The sequence below is a fragment of the Gossypium hirsutum genome, chromosome A08 (assembly GCF_007990345.1).
Source record: "Gossypium hirsutum isolate 1008001.06 chromosome A08, Gossypium_hirsutum_v2.1, whole genome shotgun sequence".
Classification (NCBI taxonomy): Eukaryota; Viridiplantae; Streptophyta; class Magnoliopsida; order Malvales; family Malvaceae; genus Gossypium; species Gossypium hirsutum.
The window spans coordinates 87947534-87969215 of NC_053431.1; the positions used below are offsets into that span (position 1 = coordinate 87947534).

The 21682-nt window shown below is 34.4% G+C and overlaps 1 long non-coding RNA gene across 3 annotated transcripts; it reads left to right on the forward strand.

Annotated features, from left to right (window-relative positions):
* The first annotated feature begins 378 nt into the window (after positions 1 to 378).
* On the forward strand, positions 379 to 4424 carry LOC107948825 (uncharacterized). 3 transcript variants are annotated; one of them, XR_001697566.2, is made up of 10 exons: positions 379 to 716; positions 871 to 969; positions 1048 to 1112; positions 1259 to 1344; positions 1456 to 1537; positions 1626 to 1696; positions 2481 to 2635; positions 2716 to 2870; positions 3455 to 3490; positions 4211 to 4424. It is a non-coding gene; the product is annotated as an uncharacterized lncRNA (long non-coding RNA). The 3 variants fall into 3 exon arrangements; XR_001697569.2 differs by having other exon boundaries at positions 385 to 716; positions 2527 to 2635; XR_005899551.1 differs by lacking the exon at positions 3455 to 3490 and having other exon boundaries at positions 385 to 716.
* Positions 4425 to 21682: the final 17258 nt, after the last annotated feature.

The window sequence follows — 21682 nt, forward strand, 5'->3', positions numbered from 1 at the left end:
TCATTAATTAAAAATAAAAAAATATTTTTTAAAATATTAATTACAAATATTTGATAGTTATATTTAAATATTTAAAATATAGTTTATATATTCTAATTAAATTTTATAAATAATTAATATTTATTACTTAAAAATATTTAAAATTTATATTTTATATATTAAAATATTAACAAGAAGTTATAATAATTTTTTTATATTCTTACTAAAATATAATAATATTAACAAATTTAAATATTATTTAAATGTATATTTGTTACTTGATAATAACATGTCTAAAATAAATATTTTATTTCTCGAAAGCATTAAACACTCAAATTTTAAATTAAATTTTTCAAAAACACTTTTCACAAGCAGTCTTCAAAAAGCATTGCAAACTAACCTAAATCCCCCAAATAAAATTTAGCTACTCTTTTGCTCATTCAGAACTTTTAACTCCATGCCCATTGCCATTTTTTCTACCTCAACCTCGATTCTTAAACGCCCAAATTTGGAACCCTAGATTTTTCTCTGCAGAACTTTTCTTAATCCTTATTCCATCTTTGATTTCGAGAAGCGTAAGTGGCAGCGTCCAGACGGTAAACGCCACTGCCACAGCCATCGTTTCCGCCGAGTCCTCATTCCATCCCTGAGTCTTCAATTGTTTTAACTATTCCAATCTCTGAGGCCAACTGCTTCAATCTCTTCTATCAAGTCTATTTACCCTCTCTCTGATCACTGTAACATTTCCATTCCCTCTTTTTATTTTCTCCAATTTATCTTTTCTTCTTCTTTTTAATGGTGTTTAACATTTGCAACAAATTGATGGGTTTTTTTTTCTTTTACCTTTTATCGAAGTGTTATAAATCATTTACTATCGATTTTCCTTTTCAGACTATGGAGGTGATCATCCGCGATACGGATCTACACTAGCTTCCCACAAAGGCATGGGCACCTCGTTCGCAAGGGCACCGGTGGCCGATCTTCCGTCAGGTCCTTTTTTTGGGATTTGAACTTTTTTCTTTAAAAGTTTTCTCTTTGAATGTCAAATGATTTTCCCTTCCCCTGCAGTGGCATTATAGCTACTGTTTCCGGCGCTACTGGATTCCTTGGTCGTTATCTTGTGCAACAACTGGGTAATTTAAACTTAATCTCGTAGTTATTATTGCACATTGTTTTGCCTTAATGTGTACATTACGGAGAGCTTCTTGTTGTTGTTGTTGTTGTTGTTGTTGTTGTAAGGTTTATTTGTGTATACTAATTTTTTTTCTTTTTCTTTTAGCTAAAATGTGATCTCAGGTGTTAGTTCCCTTCAGAGGCTCCGAGGATAACCCTCATCATATCAAGTTGATGGGAGGTTTAAGACAGGTTGCATACCTTATGGAATTGTGTTTTTTCCCCTTCTTTCTTTGAATTCATATTGAAGTGCTTATTGTGTTTTTATTTGGTTTTAATTTGATATTTCTCTTTATCACATAGTGCCAATGAAATACGATCCGAGGGATGAAAATTCAATCAAGGCTGTGATGGAAAAAGGCTAATGTTGTTATCAATCTCATTGGTACACAATGCCTTTCTTCTGATAATACCAATGAAATAAATTTAAATGTTGGATTTGTTCGTTTGATCAGTCTTGCTAATATTGGCAGGAAGAGAGTATGAGACAAGAAACTTTAACTTTGAGGAAGTGAACCATTTCATGGCAGAACAACTGGCAATGGTATGTTGGAACTTTTATTCACTTTGAAATTGGCACCCTTGATCTCTTGATGATGTTATTAGCATGAATTTAGATCAATTCTTGTGTATGGGCTAAATGTTATTCCAGTCCCTGTTTTGGACAAAGGTGTGGGGTTCGAAGTAGAAGAAAATGAATTGTTTAGAACCTTTCAAGAAAGGAGAGTTGGGTATGCTTGCTATTTTAGACTCTATCGTATGGGTCTTTAAATTTGAATGTAAATAGCAAGTTGTTTAACTGCATTTCCCTTTTTTCATTTGTGCTAATATTTATGACAAAGTTAAGAAACAGTGTATAGTTTGTGACTTATGTTACATCATCTTCTGCTATCAACCATGTCTACTTTTAACTAAGCTTAATTTTGTAGAGTTTTTAGTTCTTAATATATTAGTTTTTCCTTCTTGATTTGACACTGACATTCTTAACCATCTATAATTTGATGATATATGAAGTGAGAACTTCTGTGTATTATGCTTTTTCATTTTTCAGTAATAAACTTCTGTGTATTATACATGACTAAATATTATGAATTTTTTTTGTCATTAATTTTTGTTTTGAAGTTTTTCTCATGTATTTCACTTTTGAATAAATGCATTACGTGTTTAAGGTTGCATTTGTGGCTTTTGTCACGAGCACAATTTTTTTAAGAACAGAACTGCATCCGGTAGATGAGATTAATGGCAACCTCTACCTCTCATGCCTTTTCTTCGGGGTGGTCCATATGATGTTTAATGGATTTTCTGAGCTATCCCTTCTCATATTTCAGCTTCCAGTATTTTACAAACAAAGAGAATCTATTTCATCCTGCGTAGATATGATCCGTCATCAGTTGGAGTATTTGTGCACCTTACTCTGCTATTGAAGCTGCAGTATGGTCTGGTGTTTTATATACATTGTTGGTTTTGCCCTTTCTGCTGGGAGGTATCTCCTATTTCACTCTCTCCCATGATGTTTTTTGCTATCAGAAATTTCTTCTCATTATTTCTAGTTTTTGGATTCAGATTTTTCCGCTTCACGTTCACCCAATTTGTATTACACCCAATGGCAATTAGTCTATTTCGAATGTTGGCTTCCCTTGCTCGAGATTTAGTCGTTGCAAATACCTTTGGGTCAGCTTCACTTGTATTTTTGTTGGGTGGATTTGTTATACCTAAAGGTATGTTGTCTAATATATTTTATTTAGGAATTAAAGATAAAATAATTTTGTTGCTGATTCTTAAAAAAGAAATATATATATATATTGTTGATTGATTTACTCTTCTTCTTTTAGACCAAATTAAGCCATGGTGCTTCATCAACATGGTTTACCTTCTGCTAAATATTGGTATTGGCTTGGAGTTTGTGTTTTCAAAATTTGAAATAAATCGAATAGATTACTGTGTTATATAAAATATAAGTATATTTTTATTTTTATTTTTTCATGGAACAAAATTAACATTTCATTTTATACGGTTTTCAACTTTTTATACACAATTTTTTAAATTAATATAATTTGGATTAATTTATTTAAATATTATTATAAATATAATAATTATTTAAATATTATTTAATTAAAACAATCACGGAAATGGAGTTTATTCCCTCTACTTATTTAGATATACTGACAGCTTGGTACAAAATTTTCCTGCTTATGCAAATATCTTCATATGTCAATTTGAAAAAGCTATATATATATATGATTATATTCCCACTTGTTCAGTTCCTATCCAATCACTGATGAACTTTGTGATATTTTGGCAGGTATGACCAAGGTGCTTATTAGAGCCTGTTTTTGAGGTTTGAAATCCTTGAGATTTATATTTATATTTATGTTTTGCAATTTATGGTGTCTGAAAGTTGTGATTTATGATATTCAAATGATGTATTTTAAGTGGTTCGAATGTGTTAAAGAGTTGATTTAATATAATTCTTAATGGTTGTTTATTGTTGCTCAAAGCATGATGAAATAAACATGTTAGGTATGGTTTAATACATGCCTTGCTGACCTGTAAGGTAGTCCAAAACAAGACAAAATTTAGTTGTTTTCAAGATGTTCGAATGTGGTTGTTCAAATGATTCTTCAAATTTTCCAAATGTGTTTTTAAGGTGCTCGAAAATGTCATATTAATGTTGTCCATATATGATTTTGAATGCTGGAAATTTGCAGCATTTAATTCCCTGCTTGAAGTTGATTAAACCATGCTGTAAATGCAAAACATTTATATGTTGTTCACATGCTAAATTAACCATTAGTGAGCTTAAAATTGATCTATTCGAATGTGTTAAATTCATTGTTCAATGTGATGTTATTTATGCTAATGTATTGAGTATATTAAGCTGTGCAATTTGATGTTATATGTGGCGTTAATGTTGACTTGTTAATTGCATATTTTATTATTAATCTGATTTAGGGTTCTGAATTTAGAAGAACCTTATCTAACTGGAATCTGATTCTGTTATTTTGGTTGGTTCTTGCCTTCATATGTCATTCATTAACTTTTGTTTCTTTTTTCTCAGGTTTGAGTTTTTGTTGGTTGCATGGTCCAGGATTAGCTGAATTCATGCATAGTGACCACTTGTTTGAGCTAACTACTGATCTTAAAGTGTGCATTCTATCATTATTTTGTTCTATTTGTATTTTGTTAGATTTCTGGTGTAATATGATGTGTGGTATTTTGTTTGATTGTTATTGATAAACTTTCTGTTTGGTGGCATATATATTTATATCATAGATATTATTCTTCTCAATATTTTGATAATGAATTTTATTTTTTTATATTTTTCATGACTTTTATAATATTTTATATTTTTTAAAAATTTTATGACTTTTAGCAGCGTTTTTGGGAAAAGCGCCGCTAAAGGTCATGACCTTTAGCGGTGTCTTTTTAGAGAAACGCCGCTAAAGGTCATGACCTTTAGCGGTGTCTTTTTAGAGAAACGCCGCTAAAGGTCATGACCTTTAGTGGTGTCTTTTTAGATAAACGTCGCAAATTTTAGCAGCGTTATCTATAGCGGCATTTTTTGCGGCGCTTGCTAAAGGCCTAAAAAAATGCCGCTAAAAGTCAATTTTGCTGTAGTGCATGTTCTATCCCATGTTCAAACAATATGTTTGGATAGACCTTTGGACATCCATTCAGGACAGCCTAAGTGTATTATAAAGTTGGCATTTTTTACTTTGATCTTCGATATGTATTATCCCCAGGCTATGTTTTATTATTTCCTAATTGTTGCTAATCGATTTTGGGTGAAGAAGAGAATGAATGATCGACTTGCCTTATCTTTAAATCTCATCTTTATCCTTTAAGCCATTTACTTGAGGATTAAACTAATTATTTTACTTATCTTGGAAAGTTTTATATGAGATAAATATTAGAGGACTTTATCTTGGATAAGTTCGGTGATTTTATCTACACAAAGTGACTTGGAGTAGCTACCATATTTTTCCAATAAACATGCATCATTTATGCATGGTTCGACACATCTTTAAGGAATACTAGTATTTCATTTTCTTGGATTTTTTGTTAAGGTTTTGCTTGTACTTTGCACTCATTTTAGAGGCCTTATTAGAGAGTTGAAAATTGTTGTAAGAGAGTTTATTTGGGTGAGTGATTGTATAAAGTTGGGCCTCTCTGTTGGGACTGCAATTACTTCTAGTGTAAAGGTAGATTGGGCTTTAGCTAATAGGTTACTGGATCGATTTTTTAATAAATCATTCACCTAGAAAGGTTTTATAGAGTAGGATTGTTTTTCAAATTGCACTAATAAAGTTTGTGTGCCTACTCTCTTTCTCTTGCTTGCTTATTGCCTTTATTACAATGTCATATTCGAACTTGTATTCAAACATTTGTTAGGACATTAAGTTGGGACAGAGCGAAAATAAGTTTCTTTTACAAATGGTATCAAAGAGAAGACTTTAAAAGATAGTTGAAGGTGACCCATTACACTGTTTGCTATCATGGAGGCTATAAAGGAAGTTCCATCTTTCATGCTCCACTTGTAACCTCCCAAAATTTTTTATTATTGAATATTGATATATTGAGAAATTTAGTAGAAATCTAATATGAGAAAATTAGAATATTTGAGGGATTAAATTAATTTTAATTTATCGGGAAGCCTTTAGAAAACAATTTTAGATAATCTAATTATCATTGGCCTAATTGGGTACAAATGCAAGAGTAGGGGTAAAATAGTAAATTTTTAATGGAAGGTATTTTAAACATTTAGAAGGACATGATATTAAGTATTAGAAATAATTTTTGACTTAGGGTGATTGGATGATGATAACACATGATAAAAAGTCCTTTGACTTTTTGACTTCTTCCTAATGAATATTATATTGTAAACATTTAAATAAAAGAAGAAATATCTCTTCTTCTTCCTTAAAAAGTGACCAATCAAGAAGTGTGGAGAAAATTCTCCATTTTTCTTAATTTCCTATCAATTTCTTGTAAAATCATCATTAATAAACCTTTATTGAGCAATATTCTTCATTATCTCCACCATCCAAGTGTTTAGTGTTTGAGCTCTAATGTGAGAAAGTGTGTTAGAGGAAGAAAATATGTGATTAAGGCATGAGTTTTTCAATTTTCATCTAATTCATGTATAAAAGCATATTTATTACAAGTTTTGGGTGTTGTTGAGCTATATTAATGACTATTTAATGTTTTGGTATTTATGAGATCTTTATTAATGGTGAAGAAATAGAAGAAGGACGGAAAATACTAGCAAAAAGGAAAGAAAATCTAGTAGATTGAGGTAGATATAGACTTCACTCTTCAAAAATTAGACTAGTCAAATAATTGGAAAATCCATTAAGTTACTTATTTTGAATTAATATTGTTTCTAATTGAATTGTTATAATTATCATTTTGAATATGTTTTGGTATGTTAATGTCTCAATGCTATGAAAGTGTGGTTAATGACAATAAAATAATTTTTAAATGATTTTCAAGTTAAGTCTCTTGTAGAAAAATTAATATGAGTTTGAAACTTGATTTAGTAGCTTAATGTTATGATTGAAACTATTATCCCATGATATAGTGTTTATTGCCTTGAATATCATTTCAAACTGTAAACCTGTATAGAGATTTTTTAACACTGGCATTCTAGGGATTCTGAAACAAGGCCTTAGTAGCTTAGTTAAATGGTTTGGATATGATTGGAATGCCAATAGGGCATTTCTATTACTAGTACTTCTATTATTAGTACTTTGACACTTCAGCTACTGGCACTTTTTGTGCAATTCTGATCTGGTCTTCATACACCCACATTTCAATGTTTCTGTTATCGTAGCTCTGAACAACTAGTCCTTAGTATCCCCTCTTTATTTACAAATGCTATTATTTACAAACTACCATTTTGGAAACTAATTAGTTTTTTTTATTCCTGAATTTTTTATTAGATGTTATGACTATTTTTTTTCAAATATTTTACAAACTATTGTATAAAGTTTGAATTACCATTTAAATGGTAACTATATAGGAAATTTTCATATTATCTTACTAAGCTTTGTGCTTAACGCATAGTTGTTTTTGTGAGAATGTCTTCTGAATCAAGGCTCAGTGCTTTTCGAGGATCACAAGCAAACACCATTGTCAACATCGAAGAGTATGAAATTTTTGTATTTGTAATTGGTACCTATTAGAAAGTACTAGAAAAGTCTTTTTGTAACACCCCAGTCCGCCCGTCTGACCGGCGAAGGGCGAAATTACCTAAAAACAGAAATAATTTTTGAATTTGACAAAAAACATTGGTTTTATTAATTAAGTTAATCAATATAATTTTAAATAAACAATATTAAAATGACACTTGACAAAGTAGTATATTTTAAAACAAAACCAAAGGAAAATAAAGATAAAATTTTCGAAAATTTCACTCAGTGGATTAAATATCTAAAGCACAAATCAAAGGGGAAGTAAGAGTAAGCCTTAATTCCAATAACACAAAAGTAAGTAAATTGGCGAAGTGCCATCATTTGAAATGGTTCAACAAAAGCTCAATCCGCCATTACAATTCATTTACAAGAGATTTGGACCACAGGCCACCCCAATTCGATATGCATGTTACGACAGAATGAAGAATGGCTCAAAAAAGAGTCCGCTGGCTGGTTGAGTCCCTTTAAAAGCCCACTATCTCAACAGATCCTGAAATGATAGGGGAAACTAGGAAAGTTCATAATGAACTTAGTGAGTACCAAGGATAAATAATAATCTTTTACAAAAATCAATAATACCAACAATTTACACACAAATACACCAGCATGGTTGTGTACGAACAATTGGCGGATTCATAACTTCAAACACTTAAGGTTCACTGGCGGATACTATCACCACTAAATGCAACCACTAGTAAATTCAATTTTCAAGCACGTATTAGTTATGCATAATTATAACACCTACAATTTCACTACAATTGAAGTTAGGTCACATGCGCACACTTTCCACTGTTAAGCACAATTCACGCGGATACGCATTTATTTAAACACTATTCACGCACATTAACTTTACGTAACCCTTTCATGCTCTGTATGGACTATTTATGGAGCCCTTCTTTACGTTAGCTTCTGATCCACATATTGCTCTAAAGAGCCACAATTTGATATTCACAGTAACGCTCCATTGAGCCAGTATTTCATATATCAAACCGAACCTCTGCAAATCCTCCTAGTTAATTCGAACATTTACGTGTTCCCTTGCACGGATAGTGCATTCACCAATCACGGTTTGCATTTGCATGCCCTACTGGAGGTAAATCTTATATCATATCAAAATATCCATACATTTCTCCCATCACATGTCAATAGTTTCCACCATTTCCCCCTTTCGCCATTCTAGATACGAAGCTTGTGTGCCAAGGAAGAGTGTCCATTTACAACCATTCATGCATATATTGTTATCATCATTTTAGTTGGTGAACACAAACATGTACAACTGATTTTAAATAAACTTACTTGCCTGATAGACAACATTATCATAAAATTAGCTGGGATTAAACAAGAAGGCAAGTGAAAGGAACTCATTAGAGATTACCAGAAAAGTTTTGCCTATTCTACGGGTTCTTTTCCATTTGGACTCAAGCCTTCTCCCATTTCTTTAGCTAAATAAAATTAAACACTCTATTAAGTACAAAACAATTGAAATTTAATTTAAAAACAAGAATTGGAAGCATGCAAACATTAACCAAAAATGAGTTTCTCCCTTTTGACCTCTAGTAGAAATCTATATAAATGGTTCTTACAACCGTATCATTCCATGGATATTTAACTAAAGAAGAACTCAAGAATTTACCAGTAGTTGTCTTGAAAAAGTCAATTACTAATAAACCTGAACGCTGGTACCTTCTTCACACAGCGAAGAACACACACTAGGTTTCTCTTGAAAGAATAATGATGAACAAAGAAACAAAAATTTAAAGTCCTTATCCATTAAGCTTTCCTCTTATTTATATAGGAACTATCACATAATTCCACTATAACATGTTACCTAATAAATTTCCACTAATCAAACATAATTCCACTAATCAAACATCTTTAATGAGGCTTTGCAAGTGTCATGGAAAATGACACATTTCCTATATAAGACTTGACACGTTTCTTGTACGTGTCATATCGATTGAAAATTCTAAAGTAACAGATCTATGCACCATAATTGAACTCTCCAATGGCGGGTTAATAATGAAAAAGCTTACCAAATGCAAAATAGGAATCCACAAGATAACAAAACCTAGTGGAACATTCCAAAAGAGAAACTTCACCAAAAGAAACAAGTCAATTCTCACGAATTTGACTAGCTCATACACGAGTCATTGTCGAGCTCACTTGATCAACTAACCAAAACCCAGACTATAAATATTTAGTGACAACTTTCCCACCCTTAGAAAATTGTCCCCAAAATTTCTTACTTGCGAAGAGATAAGGGTATTTCTCTTTCATAACGCTTTCTATTTCTCGCGTGACCTCTTCTACTTTATTATTTCTTCAAAGACTTTCACAAAAGAATCTTTTTTTCCTCAGTTCTTTCACTTCCCTATCCAAAATTTAGATATGTTCTTTACAAGATAGGTTTAGCGCCACTTCTAGGGTTTCCAGTTGCACCACATGGTTAAGATTTGAACGATATTTTCTCAACATCGACAAAAGGAAAATATTATGAATCTTGAATAATTTTGGTATAAGGGCTAAACGATATGTTAAAGGCCTTACATGTTCCAAGATCCCATTTGGCCTGATGAAACTTAGACTAAGCCTACCCTTCAAACCAAATTGGATGATCTTCTTTCAATGAGAGACTTTAAGAAAAAAATTATTGCCAACTTTATAGGAAATGCCCTTTCTTTTTACGATTAGCATAAGACTTTTGGAGACCTTGAGCAGCCTTCAAATGGTTTCTGACAATTAGAACTTTTCCTTCAGTCTCACGAACTAAATCAGGGCGAACTAGCTTTTCTTCATTGAGCTCCATCTAGCATACTGGAGATCTATACTTTCTTCTATACAAAACCTCAAATGGAGACATGCCAAAATTTGCGTGATGGCTATTGTTGTAGATGAATTCTGCCAACGGAAAATACCTTTCCTAGTTCATTCCAAAATCTCACACAACTTCTAAGTATATCTAAGACTTGTATCACTATTCCGGACTGACTGTTCATTTATGGATAGAAGGCTATGCTAAAACAAAGTATGGTCCCTTAAGATTATTGTAGCTGTTTCCAAAACCTGGATGTGAACCTCAGATCTTGATTAGATATGATAGATGAGGGAATGCCAGGGGATACCATGTAAGCGAACTATCCAAGATATAAATCTCTACAAGCCTTTCCAAGGAATAGTTCATGCGAACAACTATAAAGTGAGCTAACTTAGTAAGCCTATCCATGATCACCCAAACTGCATTCTTCTTCAACACACTGAAAGGTAAACTAGAAACAAAATCCATAATAATCTTGTCCCATTTCCACTTTGAAATTTCCAACAGGTAAAGCTTTCTCGAAGGAACCTACTGCTTTGTTTTAACTCTCTGGAAGGTTAGACATTTCGCTACGAACTCAGATATTTCCTTTTTCATCCTTGGCCACCAATACAAACCTTTTAAATCACAATACATCTTGATGCTTCCTAGGTTTGTGAAAAAGGTCCTTGACGAGCCTCTTTTAGAATCTCTTGTCTTAATTTATCCCCTTTAGGAACGTACAACCTTCCCATAAACTGCAGTTTGCCACCCTCTCCAAGGCCAAAATTTTTCACATCACATGACCTTATCCGCTATTTTAACTCTCCACATTTTGAATCCATTAACTACGACTCCAAAACCTGGGAAAGGAAAACAAGTCATACCATCAAATCAATAAGCAATACCTCGTCATTCTCCAGGTGAACTCTAGCATGCAAAAAAGCCAATGGTACTACATATTTTCTATTCAGCACGTCTGCCACCACATTTGGTTTTCCTGGATAGTATTTAATCGTCAAGTCATAGTCCTTTAGCAATTCCATCCAACATTTCTACCGTAGGTTTAAATCCTTTTGAGTAAACAGATACTTCAAGCGCTTATGATCTAAGAAAATGAAACACTTCTCCCCATACAAGTAGTGCTTTAAAAATTTTAAAACAAGAACAACAACAAGCAATTCCAGATCATGTGTTAGATAGTTCTTCTCACGGGGTTTAAGCTGGTGTGATGCATAAACGATGACTTTTCTACTTTGCTTGAGTACACATCCAAGACCTTTCAAGGATGCATCGGTATAAACCACAAATTCCACCTCAGATTCAAGCGGAGACAAAACTGGGGCTTCAGTTAGAACCATATTTAACTTGTCAAAACTGTCTTGGCTTTCATCACTCCACAAAACTTCTCGTTTTTCCTTTAGAGTCACGTCATGGGTGCCGCTAGCATGGAGAATCCTTTTATAAGCCTTCTATAATCACTTGCAAATCCTAGAAAGCTTCTTATTTCAGTAACATTCTTTGGCAGACTCCATTTCAAAACAACTCTAATCTTCTCGGGATCCACTTTGATGCCATCAGCAAAAATAACATGGCCCAAAAAGTAGACTTCCCTTAACCAAAAATCATACTTGCTGAATTTGGTGAAAAGTTGATTCTCTTGAAGGATATTCAATATCATCCATAAATGTTCCTTATGCTCAGTTTCAATCTCGGAGTAGACCAAAATATTGTCGATGAAGACGACCATGAACCAATCCAAATAAGGATGAAATCATTAAATCTATAAACACCATAGAAGTGTTAGTAAGCCAAAAGGCATTACCAAGAACTCATAATGCCTATAACGAGTGCAAAAAGCAGTCTTTGATGCATCGTCACCCATAATCTTGACTTGATAGTTTTCAGATCAGAGATCAATCTTGGAAAATAACTTAGCACCTTTTAGTTGATCAAATAAGTCTTCAATCCTTGGTAACGGGTACTTATTCTTAATTATTACCTTATTTAGTTGAAAATAGTCGATACACAACTGGAGTGTCCCATCCTTCTTCCTCACAAACAATATCAACGCACCTCAAAGAGAGACACTAGGTCTAATAAAACACCCTTCTGTAACAGTTGTTGAAGTTGAGCCTTCATCTCTCTAAATTCCAGTGGCGCCATATGATAAGGAGCTCAAGAAATAGGAGTGGTATCGAGTGCAACTTCAATTGAAAACTCCACATCCCTATCAGGTGGTACACCTAAAATTTCTTCTAGGAACAGATATAGGAGTCCACTCAAAATTGGGACTCGATCGATATCATTCATTGCTGTTGTTAAGTTGAAAATGTAAGCTAAGTAGGCATTCTCAACACTTAAAATCAATCTTCGAGCTGTGATGATAGAAACCACATGGTTTCTAATGTCGCGTCTTATTGTAGAAATAAGCACTACATTACCCTTATTAGCTACCAATCGCACACATTTGGCATGATAGTTAATTACAGCATCATGTCTAGCCAGCCAAATCAAGCTTAGGATAGCGTGAAACTCATCAAAGCTCAACAATAACAAATCTACCGAAAAGATGGTCTGCCAAGTTCCAGGGAACAGTCTTGAGTTACTCTATTAACAACAGTACTATGACCTTAAGGGTTGGTTACCATCATGCTTATCTTGGTAGGGACTATGTTAAAACTCTTGGAATCTACAAAATTAGTGCAAATATACGAATTGGTTGACCCCAGATTTATCAATGCATGAATGTTAATGCTAAATAAAGTAAAATTACCAGTTATCACATCTAGATCCTTTGCATCTTCTTAGGTTTGTATCACATAGGCTCTGTCTGAAACCTTTGAATCTAGATTCACTACAGTCCTTATTTGAACTCTTTCAGAGGTACCCGATTTCACGGCTACTCCTGATCTCTTTTCAAGTTGTGCTTCATAGACTATTTGCATTGACTGCTCTATATTTCCTCCGCCTTGGTTTGGTTAATCCCTCACAAAATGATCGGGAGATCTGCATCTATAACATGCTCTCGCTACTTTCTAGCAAGTCCCAACATGATTTCACCTACATGTGTTGCAAGTGTAAGCCTTTACCTTTTTGGAGCCATTGGTGCTTGCCATAGAAGTGACTTGATGAACACTTCGATCTTGGAAAAATCCAACGGTCTAAAGTTCTTTAGAAGGTGTATGAGAAAATCTCTTTACATCATTGGGCCTATTAAATCCAACCACTGAAAATGAGCCAGTTGCCCCACAGTTGTTCCCCTCACGATCCCTAAATGTATTCCTCTCACGGATTGTCATCTTCATCCTTTGGGCCTTGGCCATCAAAATAACAAAGTTCCTAATCTCGAGCGCAAACTGTAACACTTTGAGTTCTTTATTTAAACCCTATTTAAACCTAATATAAATGTCCTCATCCGTCAGTAACATCTCTTGGGCATACTTGCTCAATCTAATGAATTCGCGTTCATACTCTAAAATTGTCATCCTCCCTTGTTTAAGCTCTAAAAATCTCTCTTCATTTTCTCGACGAAGAGCCGGTTGATGTACTTCTCATGAAACTTCTTTAGAAAGAATTTCCAATTCACCTACTCTCGAGGGGTGATGTTTATCACAATATGCCACCATTTGTAAGCTTCTTCTTCAAGCAAAGAGACTACACTACAAAGACTATCGAATGGGGTACATTACAGTTCTTTGATTACCTAGGAAACTCTGGAAAGCCAATTCTATTCTACCACAGGATCATTATCCTTCTCTCCATAGAACTCCTTAGGTCCCTTTTTTTCAAATCTCCTTTGGGTCTCCCCGAAATAAGTTCACCATTGGAACAGGAGGTGTAGGAGCCAATAGTTGTGCTGCTTTAGTTGTTCTTTGAGGAATGAAGTGTAACACCCCATACCCAAGACCGTCGCCGGAGTCTAACACGAGGTGTTAAAAGACTGAATTCATTACTTAAACAGCTCAAACAATTTATTTTTAAAATTTCCAGTCAAGCTAGCAATCTGCGTCATAGTCGCTTAAAAATTCATATCTCGAGTTTCAAAACTCAAAATCCAAATCCGTAAATTTTACCAAAAAATATAATCATATATCTATTTAATAATTTTTTTCTAGAATTTTTGGTCAAGCCAATTAGTACAGTTTATTAGTAAAAGTCTACCCTGTTTTAGGGTTTGACTGCTCTGACCTCTGTATATTACGAATCAGATATCTCTCTGTACAGAATTGCAATGACTATGAAGTTTGCTTCTCTTAAAACTAGACTCAATAAGGAATCTGTAAATATAAATAATGACTTCTAATTATTGTTTTATAACTTATGATGAATTTTTAAATTCATAACAGGGGATCTAGAAATCACTCTGGCCCTGTTTCACAAAAATTCAAATATCTCATAAAATATAATTTATATACCTGTTTTGTTAAATCCATATGAAAATATACTAATTAAGATTCAATTTCATAATTTACTCATCATTTAATTCCATTTCTACTATTTTAGTGATTTTTCAAATTTACATCACTGCTGCTGTCAAATTCTGTTTCATGGCAAATTTCACTTTACTAAGGATTTTCATGGACTAAATAGCATTTTAAACATACATAACATCAAATATGACTTAGATTGGCCATTCCAATGGCTAATCATTTACACACCCTTTTCTTACCAAACCATAGCCATATCATAAGATCAATTACACAAAGTGAGTGTTTTGCCACACATGCCACATTCAAAATACACAAGCTATTTTACCAATTTAAGCCTTCGGATAGTGTGAACGAGTCTTCGACCTATCCCAATTCTCAAGCCGGCTTGTCAAAACTACAATGAAAGAAAAGGAGGGAGTAAGCACAAATGCTTAGTAAGTTCACATGCAAATAGCAAGTAACATAATCACACAATCTCACATAAAACATCATTTGCATAAACAACACCTAGACATTCATGTTTCATTTACATTTAATATCTTTCTACGATTTCATCATACCAAGTTTTCAACCCGAGGGTTTAAGCACGTACCTGCCAAATTTTCTCATTTACCACACTTACCAACATGTCACCTTCGTTTTAAGCCTTCTTCTTATTCACGTAAGATTCACCCGTTGAACACATCGGAATATAATTCGAATACACGGATTTCATGAACGTAAGTGTCATACCCGCAACTAGACAAACTTAATAGCCTGTGGAACTTATGTAGCCAAGCTACCATGTAACCCGCCCATAAGTGAACTCGAACTCAACTCAACGAGCATGGGCGTTCACATCCGTAAGTGAACTTGGACTCAACTCAACGAGCTTGGATGCCTAGTTACATCTCACGAACTCAGACTCAACTCAACGAGTTCGGACATTCGCATCCATAAGTGAACTCGGACTCAACTCAACGAGTTCGGATGCCCAAATATCCTAGTCACATGTCACTTGTATTCTAATCTATTCCTAAGGTTCAAACGGGCGTTTTCCTCTATCACACATCTTTGCCGTCTTCCATGGAATATTGAAATCGATACTTCAGTGATAGTTCATACTCATCAAGTAATTCACATAATTACATATTATTCAACAATAACCACAAAACATAACATTTCATGATAATAATAAGCATCATATCATATAAACAACATTAAATTGCTTAAAATGACAATTATGTTACTACATTTACACATGAACTTACCTCGGTACAAAATTATTAGCAATCGAGCCTATTCTTTGTAAACTTTTTTTTCCCTCGATCGAGACTTGTCTCTTGATCTATAATGCCAAATTAATCTTATTTAATACATACATTCATCAAAACAGCATTTAATAAGAACTTTGGAAAAATTACATTTTTGCCCCTAAACTTTTGCATAATTACACTTTTCCCCTAGGCTCGGGAATTAAACTTCATCCCTTATTCTTATGTTTTATGACATGGTGATCATTTTCCCCTTCTATGGCAACATCAAATTCACACTCTAACATGTACTTATGACTATTAGGTCTTTTTACCGATTAAGCCCTTTTACTCGTTTTCGCTTAAAACCGAGTAGTACAAGTTGTCTAACATAATTTAAAACCTCATATTCTATCATAAAACACCAAAATACACAAATTTCACCTATGGGTATTTTTCCAAATATGAACCCCAGGTTGAATTATTGCTAGCATAAGCTTAATCGAGCTACCGGGATTCCAAAAACGTAAAGAACATTAAAAACGGGGCTTGGAATCATTTACTATGGAGCTTGGAAGCTTGAAACAAACCCTAACTATGGAGAACCCTTGAAATTTCGGCCTAATGAAGAAGATGGACAAAAATTGGCTTTTAATTTTGTTTTTAATTCATTTTAATAACTAAATGACCAAAATGCCCTTACTACTAAACTTTCCAAAAATTCCATCCATGTCCAATTTTTGTCCATAGACTTATAAATTGGTCAAATTTCTATTTAAGACCTCCTCATTAATATTCCAAAACAATTTCATACTAAAAACTCCTAGAATGCAAGTTTTGCAAATTATTCGATTTAGTTCCTAATTTCAATTTAAGCACTTTAGGCATAGGATTTCATCACGAAATTTTCACACAATCATGCAATCATATCATAAAAATCAAAATAATTATAAAAGAATTATTTCTATCTCGGATTTGTGGTCACGAAACCACTATTCCGATTAGGCCCTAATTCGGGATATTACAACTCTCCCCCCTTTAAGAATTTTCGTCCTCGAAAATCTTACCGGTAAACAGGTGTGGGTATTGGTTTCTCATAGTTTCTTCAGGTTCCCATGTAGTCTCTTCTACCCTGTGCTTTTGCCACAATACTTTCACGAGAGCGACACTTTTATTTCTTAATTGTTTGACTTCTCGAGCTAAAATCTTAATCGGTTCTTCTTCGTAAGTCATTTCCGGTCGTAGTTCAGTTTCTGTCGGTGAAATTATATGTGAAGGATCCGAACGATACCGACGTAACATAGATACGTAGAACACATCATGAATCTTCTCTAATTCAGGTGGTACTGCTAGCCGATATGCTACCGGTCCAACTTTTTCAATTATTTCATATGGTCCAATAAAACGCGGACTTAACTTGCCCTTCCGTCCAAATCTAAGGACTTTCTTCCATGGAGACACTTTCAAAAATACCTTATCACCAACTTGAAACTCGATTTCCCTTCGTTTCAAATCCGCATAAGATTTCTATCTATCTGAAGCAGCTTTCAAACAATCTCGAATCACTTTCACCTTTTCTTTGGTTTCTTTTATTAGATCAACTCCATAAATCTGATTTTCCTTGAGTTCAGTCCAATACAATGGCATCCGACATTTATGACCATACAATGCTTCATAAGGTGCCATCTTCAAACTCGTCTGATAACTATTATTATAAGCAAATTCTACCAACGGTAAGTACCTTTCCCAAGTACCTTGAAATTCCAATATGCAACATCTGAGCATGTCTTCAAGAATCTGAATTACTCTCTCTGATTGTCTATCAGTTTGTGGATGAAAGGCAGTGCTGAAATTTAACTTTGTACCTAATGCCTCTTGCAACTTTTGCCAAAACCGTGAAGTAAATCTCGGATCTCTATCCAAAATGATTGACAAAGGTATTCCATGAAGTCTAAAAATGTCACGGATATACAATTTAGCCAACTTATTAAGAGAATAATCCGTACGTACCGGAATAAAAATAATCCGTACGTACCGAAATAAAATGAGCCGATTTAGCCAGTCTGTCAACTATTACCCAGATGGCATTTTTCTTCCCCGGAGTTAACGGCAACCCTGATATAAAATCCATAGTAATCCGATCCCATTTCCATTCAAGAACCATGATAGGCTGGAGTAATCTCGAAGGTACTTGGTGTTCAGCTTTCACTTGTTGACAAACTAAGCACTTTGATACAAACTTGAAAATATCTCTTTTCATTCCACTCCACCAGTACGTTTTCTTCAAGTCATTATACATTTTCGTACTGCCCGGATGAACAACCAAACAACCATTATGTGCTTCATGCAAAATCTTTTGAATCAACTCATCATTTTTCGGTACACAAATCTGATTTTTAAACATCAAGCAACCATCAGAACCGATTCTGAAATCTGATCCCGTATCAGCTTCACATTGCTTTATCTTGGCTTGCAAATCTTGATCATTTTTCTGAGCTTCAGAAATCTCTTGTAAAAACATCGGTCTTACTCTTAAATCTGCTAGAATCGAACCATCATTTGATATCTTTAACCAAGTGTTCATAGTTCTCAAAGAAAATAACAATTTTCTGCTTAAAGCATCGGCAACCACATTCACTTTTCCCGGATGGTGATCAATAACAAGCTCGTAATCTTTCAATAACTCCAACCATCTTCGCTGTCTCAAATTCAAGTCTTTTTGTGACATCAAGTACTTAAGACTTTTGTTGTCGGTATATACTCGACACTTTTCACCATACAAATAATGTCGCCAAATCTTCAAAGCAAACACTATAGCAGCCAATTCCAAATCATGAGTCGGATAATTTCTTTCGTGAGATTTTAACTGCCTCGAAGCATAAGCCACCACTTTTCCTTCTTGCATAAGTACACATCCTAAGCCATTTCGAGAAGCATCACTATACACCACAAATTCTGTACCTGATTCGGGTTGTACCAACACTGGTGCTTCAATTAATAACTTTTTCAATTCTTCAAAACTCTGTTGACATTCTTCCGTCCATTCAAATTTAACATTCTTTCGGAGTAGTCTAGTCATAGGAGTAGCAATTATAGAAAATCCATTTACAAACCACCGATAATACCTAGCTAGCCCCAAGAAACTTCTAACCTCGGTTACATTTTTCAGTGGTTTCTAATCAACAATGGCTGAAATCTTACTAGGATCAACCCGTATACCATCACCTGAAACAATATGACCCAAAAATCCAACTTTCCGGAGCCAAAATTCACTTTTACTAAACTTAGCATACAGCTGCTTATCTTTCAAAGTTTGCAAAACTATCCTCAAATGCTCAGCATGCTCTGTCTCATCTTTTGAATAAATTAAAATATCATCTATAAACACCACAACAAATTTGTCCAAGTATGGCCGAAATATGCGATTCATTAAATCCATAAACACAACAGGAGCATTTGTCAACCCGAATGGCATAACTAAAAATTCATAATGACCGTACCTTGTTCTAAAATCAGTTTTAGGCACATCCGACTCTTTTACTCGCAGCTGGTAATACCCAGATCTCAAGTCAATATTTGAAAACCATGTCGCTCCTTTTAGCTGATCAAACAAATCATCAATCCTTGGCAACGGATACTTGTTTTTGATTGTCACCTTGTTTAACTGTCGATAGTCAACACACAATCTCATAGAACCATCCTTCTTTTTTACAAATAACATGGGAGCACCCCAAGGTGAAAAACTCGGTCTCACAAAGCCTTTATCAGTCAACTCTTGCAACTGTGACTTTAATTCTTTCAACTCTACTGGTTCCATTCTATATGGAGCAATCAGATCGGAGCTGTTCCCGGTATCAAATCAATACCAAATTCTACTTCCCTGACTGGAGGCAAACCTGGCAATTCTTCTGGAAATACGTCCGCAAATTCACACACAACCGGCACTGATTCAACTTTCTTTTCAACTTCTTTTGTATTAATTACATAAGCCAAATAAGCTTCATAACCCTTTCTCAAATATCTTTGAGCCGACATCGAAAAAATCATACTAGATAATGCCTCTGATTTGTCTGGTTCAACCCGCAGAATTTCACCACTTTCACACTTTAATTCTATAACCTTTTCTTTGCAATTTATTATAGCATCATGCAATGTCAACCAATCCATACCCAAAATAACATCAAATTCATCAAACAGCAACAACATCAAGTAGGCCGGAAAGTAATGACCCCGAATCATTAAAGGGCATTTCTTGCATACTTCATCAACTATCACACATTTGCCTAACGAATTCGACACTCTAATCATAAATTCTGTGTTCTCAACAGGTATATTCATACTAGACACCAATTTCATGCATACATATGAATGAGTAGAACCGGGATCAATCAAAGCAATAACATTAACATCATAAAGAGAAAATATACCAGTAATCACATCGGGTGATGAAGCATCTTCACGTGCCTTTATAGCATAAGTTCTAGCTGGAGCACTTGCTTCAGATTTAGCTACTGAATCTCTGGCTACATTTTTGTTGCTTGCTTCATTTCTAGCTTTTCTCGAATATCTTCCCCTCGAGTCTGCACCACTAGCTTTTACATTTTGAAAATTTTCTTTCTCACCTCTCTCTGGGCAGTCTCTAATAAAATGATCCAGAGAACCACACCGAAAACATTCATTCGCTCTACATGGGCCAAAATGATTTCTGCCACACCGCTGGCACTCAGGCTTAACAAATCTCGTATTTCCCACACTAGCCGCAGAAGTAGTCTGAGATTTAGGACCCACATTTTACTTCTTAGAATTTCCATATGATTGTCCGGTCGAAACCTGTGAACGAGGATTCATATTTCTAAATTTTCTGGATTGCTGTGAGAATGAACTGCTCGTCGGTCTTTTCTTTCAATTTTCTTCTTGAAAGAACTCCCAAGTTACTTTCTCTTTCGATACTACAGAAATCAATGTCTTCCACCAATGATAAGCTGAATCCCTCAACAATGATATAGAACATTTCAAGCATTCCTCAGGTGTACAAGACAATTCATCAAATACTCGAATAGAATTCTCGAGCCAAAACTCTGCTTTCTCGGCATCATCATCAATATTTGCCCTGAATTCTTCGACCCCTTGTTTACGGATTCTGTCAACTGGAGTTCTGTGAAATTTCATCAGATCTACACCTTGTGGCATTGGGGGTACAGGTTGAGGAATTAGGGGAGGTGGGGGAGGTTGTGCATTCGGGTTCGTACGAACGAACTCAGTATACCAGGCACTCATTATCTGGAGAAAGGCTTCCCGAGCCCCTTCTCCTCCTCCTTGACCAACAGTAGGAGGTGGATTTTCAGTTGGCACCGCCCCTTTAGCCAAAGCTGGTGCATTACTCTCTACATCATCAGCCGCAACTGGATCGGGATCCATTTACTATAAAAAAATCATTTAAAAGGTCAGAAGTCGTCACACTATCACAATATATATGGCATTATAGCAAAACCCGTACATACAACACATTAGTCCGAGAACTGACTAAACCTACTCTGATACCACCAAATGTAACGCCCCGTACCTGAGACCGTCGCCGGAGTCGAACACGAGGTGTTAACAGACTTAATTCATTACTTAAACAACTCAAACAATTTATTTTTAAAATTTCCAGTCAAGCTAGCAATCTGCATTATAGTCGCTTAAAAATTCATATCTCGAGTTACAAAACTCTAAATCCAATTCTGTAAATTTTCCCTGAAACTAGACTCATATATATATTTAATAATTTTTTTATAGAATTTTTGGTCAAGTCAATTAGTACATTTTATTAGTTAAAGTCTCCCCTATTTTAGGGTTTGACTACTCTGACCTCTGTATATTATGAATCAGATATCT